We start from the raw sequence: 8,430 nt of genomic DNA, 5'->3' as shown, positions 1-8,430 counted from the left end.
AGGGTCAGGACTCGGCTCAGCCCACCAGCTCTCAGCAGGCATAGCTCCTCACCCAGCCCTAGAAACACCTTCTTCCCTCGTCCAACCTCCCTTGCTACTTCTCCGCTTCCTTGGCCAGGTTTCCTGTCTCCACAGCATAAGTTCTGGGGTCCTGTGGTCCCAAGCCCTCTACTGGAGCTGACAGCCAGGACCATACTTGTGGCCCAGGCCCCACATTACTAAGCACAAGAGCATCGAATCCCCCCATTCTCTCCCTAAACCTTGGTTTTCTTTCAGTCTTCCAACGGCAACCACACGAGTGACAACCACACTCTCTCAGTCATCACAACAAAGGACGCCTCTGTTTTTCACTCCACTACTCATTTCTGCTCTTCCTTCAAATATACATGGAGACCCTGACCAGTTCTCAGCCTCTCACTGCTACCTCATCAAAACTACGACCTCTCTCACAGAAGACCCCAGGCCACCCTTGTCCCCCACAGGCCACCTTCCACACACCAGCCAGAAAAGTGCTTTAAAACCCAGGTTGAAGCAGGCCACCCTGCACCCATCCCCAAAATGACCACAAGGCCTTACAAGCCCGTCCCTCTGTCTTCCAGGCCATCACTGTGTCCCCCCATCCTGGCCTTCTTCAGTGAACAGGTGGCTCTGGGCAGGTGACTGCACCTTTCCAGCCTTGTCCTCACCTGGGAAGCAGGATGGTGGCTCCTAACAGGGAGGCCTGCGGGAATTAAACCAGTGTGAGCAGAGAAGTGGCCACACAGCAGCACGGTGACAGGAAGAGCCACTGCCTCTATGGTATCCTGTGCTACCTGCAGATGGCAGCCCTCCTTGCAGTTCTACCAACCGTGGCATCACACAAAAGCAAAAAAATACAACAAAACATAAAAGCAACATACCAGGGGAGAATGTGACATAATCCCCCACAGGTGAGGAGCTTCCTGGTTCTGCAGATGCCAGGGCACAAGGGCAAGCAGCCCACATGCTGCCTTTGTCAGCAGCATCTACAAGCCTGACTCTCGGTCTGAGAATCCCTGCCAGCAAGCTCCACTCCACTGTGCCTTCAAGAGTGGCTGTGCACCCACTGGTCCCTCACAGATGAAAAGGGTAGAAGTCTGGGTCACCTACAACAGTCATATGACACATATTATGATACCTGTTAATCAGCAGGGATAACATGCAAGGTCCCATCATGGAGACAAGGTGGGCAGACAGCTCAGTGATGTGCCACCCGGCCCACTGTGCTGTTGACCCTTCTGGCTAACAGGCTCTCCATCTGAGAGGTAGACAAAGGAGGCCCTGCCTTCCTGTGGGCAAAGGCCCCTTCCTCCCCCATGCCCTGCTGGGTACCCCCAGCATCCAAGAAGAAGGCCTAAGAACCACCAGACCCCACCTTAATGCCTTCACTGGACCCCCAAGCCCCAAGGGTCCTGCTGACAACTGTTATCTGTCCCTCCAGGTCCTGTTCAAATGCCCCCTCCATGAAGTCAGATACCCCCCAACATGTGTCAGTGCTCCATGGGGCTTGCACCAGGCCTGGCTCCAGGGGTGGGTCGCCCAGGAAGTCCAGGAAGCACAGGCTGACTCGTCCTTACCCACTGATCTGCTTTATCACTCACTGGGTACTCCATCCCCGTCAAGAATCATAAATCTGAAAAGAGGCCTTAATTCTGTGGAAAGGTGCTGTGGGGTTGGGACAGAGACAGATGCCAGCCAACCCTTGAAGCTGAATCTCTGATATGGTGACAAAACGTGGAACTGTTCATCACAGATCACGTAGCGAGCACAAGTGAGCCCGTGCTTCCCTTGCTTCCCGGGGGATTCGACAATGCCCAGCTCCCTTTCTGCACATGGGGGGGCCTGCTATGCCTTGGCCCCTTCTGGAAGCACCCTGAGGAGCTCATCCACGCACACAGTACCCAAGTCCCGCAGCCCCAGATGTCCAACCTGGGACGAGGAGACAACCCCAAATCTCCACCCGAAGTGCTTAATGATGCCCAGCATAACCAAACGAAAGCACAAGAACCTGAACTTGAGAACAGCAACAAAAACAAAAACACAATACAGACTCTCCACGAGGGTGGGCATCAGCCCAAAAGAGGGGCTCTGACGTGGCCTCAGCTCCCTGCTGGTCACCACCGTTTGCCTCCCTTCCCAGCCCATGTGGACAGCAAGTGCTACCACTTGGGCATAAAAGCAAAAACCAAACTCACTGCCATCAAGTCGATTCTAACTCATAGCAACCCCCACTGGGTTTCCAAGGCCATAATCTTTATGGAAGTAGACTGCCCAGTCTTCCTCCCGTGGAGTGACAGATGGATTTGAACCGCCAACCTTTTGATTAGCAGTCAGTCGCCTTAGGCACTGAGCCACCAGCACTCCTTTTCCACCAGGGCATGTCAGAGGTCATCTCTGAGCTGAATCACAGAAGGGCAAGAGCAGACATCACCTTGCACACAGGCCAGGTATTGTCATACAGACAGTGGGCACCTAGTGCAGGTGCAGAGGGTACTGAGTAAGAGCAAGCTGTGACCTGTTTATATGGTAAAGCACACCAAGTGTCCCAAGCCAAGGTCCCACACCAGTCCTGCACATGGCTTTGCACAAAGATGAAAGGGCCCAGCGGAAACTGTGGCCGAGCTACACACCCCTGTGGAACTGCCTCCTCTACCCAAGGTGGCCATCTCTGCGAGGAGCCGCGAGACCCAGCAAGTCGGCACATCGTGGCACAGCCCAGCCACATGGTCAGCAGAGTGACCGCGTTCTGTCCGTGGCACTCTGGAACACCCAGGCCTACCTTTCTCCCTCCCCAGTTTGCAGCGAAGACAGCTCACAGACAGAAGCATGAATCTTAACTGCTTTTCTGACTCTCAGAGGCTTTACATTTTTGCTGTATTTTTCCTATTCTATGGTCAAATGTGACCTTGGGTGGCCTGGCTAAAAGCGCTGGCGAGAGACAAGCCCCTCTCCTACCCGTGAAGTGGGGAAACTGAGACAGAAGCCCTATCTAACAGGCTGTTTTAAGGATGGAACAAAAATGCCAAGAAATCACTTAGCAGCCTACTTGACTCCTAACAAGCACTGCAATTACTGGCCATTACTGTAATGATTACGTTCCTGGGTCCCAATTAAAGCCTCTTTAAAGAGGGCAATCACGTGAGCAACAGAAACTTGGAGTAAATGCACCAGTGCGCCAGACCGTCCTCCCGGGCTGCACTGCTCAACCATCTGATGGCACAAGAGCCCAACAGTGTCCTACTGTCCTTACAGCCTCACTCCCTGAGTCCACCACATCTCACCCCTGCTGCCAGAATTCCTGCACCCCAACACGCACCTGTCTCATGACAATGCAACTGCAGCCCGAAAGCCCAATCAACATCCCCAACCTCAGCGCCCACCTGTCTGAAGGCTTCTCGGCCCTACCAATCCTACCCCCAGAGCTCCACCTCCTCATGCCCGCCCCTCACCCTCAAATACCCATCCCCATGCACATACCACCTCCTCAGGCACCCACAGGCCCACACACCTACCCCATGCACACACCACCTCCTCCAGGTGCCCACAGCATTAACCCCAGGTGTGCCTCTCCCTGGCACTTACTACCACCCCCTGCCACTGCATTTCTACCCAAACCTTCTCTCTGCTCCTAAATCTGTCACCCCTGTGTCCCTCGTGGACCCAGATACAGTGTTGTGCACCAAATAGGAGCCCAAACAGCATTTGTGGAAGTCAAGACCAGAGGATGGTGGGAACATTTGGACACGTGCTCTGGGCCAGGTACCCACCTGCCTGTGCTGTCACATGCAAAACATCCCAACCTGTGAAGACAGGTGACATCACCTCTAACAGGGAAAACAGGCTCACACAAGTTGAGTAACATGTGAAAGTGAATGTGGTAGGGCTGGCAGATGAACCTGGACAGTGCAGGCAAATGGTCCATTATCTTCCACATGCTTGCTTTAACTTGTGATGCCACAATGACCACGCCCCCACCTCCCCTTGTCCACCCATTAGCTATTACACGGGGAAACAGCCTGGGCAGATGGTTGAATACATCTTCAAACTGGAAAGACTTGGCCAGGCTTCAAACTGCTTAGAGATCTCCTAACTGCTTGCTTTATCAGAGCTAATAGCAGAGGACATTACAACTTTCCTAGGAAACAGTCTTCTAGACCCTCATTTATGCAGCGTTCTCATTTTTGGGGAAAAGTGACACCAAAGTGCAGTGGGAAAAGGATGGTCTTTTCAGCAAAAGATGCTGGTTCAATGGATTTCCACACAGGAGAAAATTAATCTTGATCCATACCTCACACTATACACAAAAAGCTAAGTCCAAGAGAGCAAACTAAACCCAAAAACAAGCCAAAAGAAAAAAATCATAAAGATTACAGTGGCAATAAAACAGAAGAGAAAAATAGAAAAACCAGTGATACCAAAAGATGACTCTTTAAAAAGATCAACAAAAGTTACAAATTTTTAGCCAGTGTGAACAAGAACAGAGAGAGAAGACTTAAATTCCTAAATCAAATGTGAAAGAGAGGATGCCATTACCTATCTCACAGAAATGTAGGATCATAAGAGCACACTATGAATACCTATATGCCAACCAATGAGACAACACAGACAAAAAAGACCAACTCCTAGAAAGACACCAACTACAAAAGATGACGTAAGAAGAAAAAGAAAACCTGAATAGACCTATTACAAGTAAAGAAACTGAACCAGTACTTAAAAACTTCCTGCAAAGAAAAAAAAGATGACATCACTGGTAAATTCTACCAAACATTTAAAAAAAAAATTAAAAACATCCGTCACAAACTCTTCCGAAAAACAGAAGAGGAGAAAACACCCTCTCAACTCCTATTATAAATTTAGTATTACCCCTACACTAAAACCAAAGACCACCACTCGTCTGTCAGTCTGTCATAGTGTGGTGGCCTGCGTGTTACTATGAGGCTGGAAGCTATGCTACCAGCATAATGAATGCCAGCAGGGTCACCCATGGTGGGCAGGTTTCAGTGGAGCGTCCACACTAAAACAGACTCAGAAGAAGGAAGGGGCCATCCACTTCTCAAAGTATTGACCAGTGAAAACCTATGAATAGCAGTGAAACAGTGTCTGATATGTTACTGGAAAACTTTATGAACAGCCCTGAAACACTGTTCGATACAGTGCCAGAAGATGAGCCCCTCAGGTGGGAAGGCACTCAAAATGCGACTGGGGAAGAGTTGTCTCCTCAGAGTAGAGCCAACCTTAATGATGTAGCAGAAGTAAGCTTCCGGGACCTCCATTAGCTGATGTGCCACAACTCAAAACGGGAAGAAACAGCTGCAAACATCCATTAATAATCGGAACATGAAATGTACAAAGTATGAACCTAAGAAAATTGGAAGTTGTCAAAAAAAAAAAAAAAAATGGAATGCATGAAGATCGATACCCTAGGCGCTGCTGTTGTTGTTATGTGCCATCGAGTCAGACCGGACTCATAGCAACCCCTCCTTGCGTTTCCAAGGCGGCATCACTACAGAAGTAGATTGCACAACCGTCCTTCCAAGGAGTGGCTGGTGGGTTTGAACTGCCAGTCTTCCGGTTAGCAGTCAAGTGTCTTAGGCACTATCCTGTCAGACCTCCTTCCTAGGCATTAGTGAGCTGAAACGGACTGGTTTTGGCCACTATGAATCAGTCAACCATATGAACCACTATGCCGGGAATGACAGTTTGAAAAGGAATGGCGTGGCATTCATCATCACAAAGAATGTTTCAACATCTGTCCTGAAGTAAAATGCAGTCAGTGACACGATAATATCCATACTCTCACAAGGAAGACCAGTTAATACAACTATTACCACTGGTGATTGGAATGAAAAAACTGGAAATAAAGAAGAATCACCAGTAGTTGGAAAATATGGCCTTAGCAATAGAAATAATGCTGGCGATCATGTGAAACAATTTTGCAAGACCAACAACTTATTCATTGCAAATACCTTTTTCAACAACATAAAACAGCAGCTATACACATGGACTTCACCAGAGAGTACACAGATCAACTACATCTGTGGATAGGAGCTCTGATGGCGTGGTGCCCAAGGCATTTGACTGCTAACCAGAAGGCCGGCAGTTCAAACCCACCAGCCACTCCTTGGAAGGAAGATTGGGCAATCTACTTCCATAGTGATACCGCCTCAGAAACCCAAGGAGGGGTTGCTATGAGTCAGATCCGACGACGGCAGTGGATGGGTTTACATCGGTGGAAAGAGGCGATGGAGAAGCTCAGTATCTTGAGCCAAAACAAGGCCAGGAGCCGACTGTGGAACAGACCATCAACTGCTCATATGTGAGTTCAAGGTGAAGTTGAAGACAATTAAAACAAGTCAGTGAAAGCCAAAATATGACATTGATTATATCCCTCCTGCATTTAGAGACCATCTAAAGGATAGATTTGATGCATTAAACATCAATGACCAAATACCCAAAGGAATTGTGGGAAGACATCAAGAACGTCATCCATGAAGAAAGCAAAAGGTCATTAAAAAGACAGAAAAGGAAAAAAAGATAAAAATGGATGCCAAAAGAGACTCTGAAACTTGCCCTTGAGCAAAGAGTAGCTAAAGCAAAGAGAAGAAATGACAAGATAAAAGAGCTGAACAGAATATTTCAAAGAGCAACTGAGAAGACAAAACCAATTACTATAATGAAATGTGAAAAGACCTGGAGTTAGAAAACCAAAAGGGAGGAACAAGGTTAGCATTTCTCAAGCTGAAAGAACTGAAGGAAAAACTCAAGCCTTGAGTTGCAATGCTAAAGGATTCTATGGGCAAAAGATTGAATGATACAGGGAGCATCAAAAGAAGATGGAAGGAATACACAGAATCACTGTACCAAAAAGAACTGGTCAATCTTTATCCATTTCAGGAGGTGGCATGTGAGCAAGAACCACTGGTATTGAAGGAAGAAGTCAAAGCTGCACTGAAGGAAGTAGTGAAGAACAAAGCTCCAGGAATTGACCGAATACCCATTGAGATGTTTCAACAAACGGAAGCCCTGCTGGAGGCACTCACTCGGCTATGTCAAGAGATTTGGAAGACAGCTACCTGGACAAATGACTGGAAGAGATCCATATCTGTACCCTTTCCAAAGCAAGGTGACCCCACAGAATGTGGAAATAATCAAACAACATCATTAATATCACAAAAATCTTGCTGAAGATAATTCAAAGATGGTTGCAGCAGTATACTGACAGAGAACTTACAGAAATGCAAGCTGGATTCAGAAGAGCACATGGAATGAGGGCTATCATTACTGATGTCAGATGGATCTTGGCTGAAAGCAAAGACTATCAGAAAGATGTTTACTTGGGTTTAACTGACTAAGCAAAAGCATTCAATTGTGTGGATCCTAACAAATTATGGATAATCAAAAAGAATGGGGATCCAGAATTTAATTGTGCTCATGAGCAACCTGTACATAGACGAGGAGGCTGTCATTTGAACAGCACAAGGGGATACTGCATGGTTTGAAATCAGGAAGGGAGTGTGTTAGGATTGTACCCTTTCACCATACTTATTCAATCTGTATGCTGAACAAATAATCTGAGAAGCTGGATTATATGAAGAAGAACACGGTATTAGGACTGGAGGAAGACTCACTAACAATGCAATATACAGACGTCACAACTTTGCTTGCTGAGAGTGAGGATGACTTGAAGCACTTACTGGTGAAGATTAAAGACCACAGTCTGCAGTATGGATTATATCTCAATATAATGAAGACAAAAATCCTCACAACTGAATCTATAAGCATCATCCTGATGAATGGAGAAAGGACTGAAGTTGTCAAAGATTTCATATTACTTGGTTCCACAATCAACACCAATGGAAGCAGAAGTAAAGACATCAGATGACTTATTGCACTGGGCAAATCTGCTGCAAAACCAAACACCAAAAAAAAAAAATCTCACTGCCATCGAGTCAATTCCGACTCATAGCAACCCCCATTGGGTTTCCAAGGTGGCAAATCTTTATAGAAATAGATCACCCCATCTTCACTTCTTTACAGTGCTGAAGAGCAAGTATGTCCCTTTGAAGACTAAGATGCATCTGACCCAAGCAAGCCATGGTATTTTCAATCACCTCATATGCATGTGAGAGCTGGACAATGAAAAAGGAAGACCAAAGAGTTGATGCTTTTGAGTTGTGGTGCTGGCAAAGAATGCTGAAAGTACGATGGACTGCCAAAAGAACTAACAAATCTGTCCCAGAAGAAGTGTAGCCAGAATGTTCCCCGGAAGCAAGAATGGCCAGACTTCATCTCACCTACTTTGGTCACTGCAGTGTAGTAAATTACTTAGTATGGCTTTTCTACCCATAAGTCATTGTAAACTCAGTGGTGGAATGAGCAACTGAGGAGCTCCTGATTGTAAATGTTATCCAC

The sequence above is a fragment of the Orycteropus afer genome, unplaced genomic scaffold, assembly GCF_000298275.1.
Source record: "Orycteropus afer afer isolate SDZICR_OR568_19922 unplaced genomic scaffold, OryAfe1.0 scaffold00174, whole genome shotgun sequence".
NCBI classification, from domain to species: domain Eukaryota; kingdom Metazoa; phylum Chordata; class Mammalia; order Tubulidentata; family Orycteropodidae; genus Orycteropus; species Orycteropus afer.
This window is presented reverse-complemented; position numbering follows the sequence as displayed.